The sequence below is a fragment of the Myxine glutinosa genome, chromosome 8 (genome assembly GCF_964187855.1).
Source record: "Myxine glutinosa chromosome 8, kmMyxGlut1.1, whole genome shotgun sequence".
Classification (NCBI taxonomy): Eukaryota; Metazoa; Chordata; class Myxini; order Myxiniformes; family Myxinidae; genus Myxine; species Myxine glutinosa.
This window is the reverse complement of record NC_136268.1, coordinates 33,798,385-33,798,932: the sequence shown is the minus strand read 5'-3', so window position 1 is coordinate 33,798,932 and position 548 is coordinate 33,798,385. Positions and strand designations below refer to the sequence as shown.

Below are 548 nucleotides of genomic sequence, written 5' to 3'. Positions count from 1 at the left end.
TGCCCAGACCAGGAATCGAACCCAGGTCCTCTGGTGAACCATACCAGTGCTCTGCCATCTGAGCTATCTGGGCGACCCTGACCGAGCGTGTAATTTTCCCCACACATAGCATTGCCACTCTCTTTCCGTCAATGCTTCCGGGGCACTCGCTGCCAGCCATAGGAGCACCAACGGCCTGCACATGAGAGGATCACCCTCCAGCTCATATCTGGGGCTTGACGGAAAGAGAGTGGCAATGCTATGTGTGGGGAAAACTGCACGCCTGGTGCAAGTCCTAATTGTATCGGTAATGATACAGTAAGTAGTGGGGTCTTACGGAAAGATAAGCATTAATATGTGAACCAACTTCAGAATTGTATTCTTGTCTTTGTAGACTGGTGATCCTGTTTGTAGTTTGTAGACTTGTGTGATTGTCATTATTTAGTTCTTCATGGCATTAAAACAAAGGAAACGATTTTTATTATTTTCACCACTCAACAGGTGGCCATGATGTCCTTTTGATTATTCATGATCACTGTATATATAACAGATTTCTGAGCATAAGTATT

At 44.9% G+C, this 548-nt stretch overlaps 1 non-coding gene across 1 annotated transcript; it reads right to left on the bottom strand.

Annotated features, from left to right (window-relative positions):
* TRNAT-GGU (transfer RNA threonine (anticodon GGU)) lies at positions 1-73 on the bottom strand. The gene has a single exon. It is a non-coding gene; the product is annotated as a tRNA-Thr (tRNA).
* Positions 74-548: the final 475 nt, after the last annotated feature.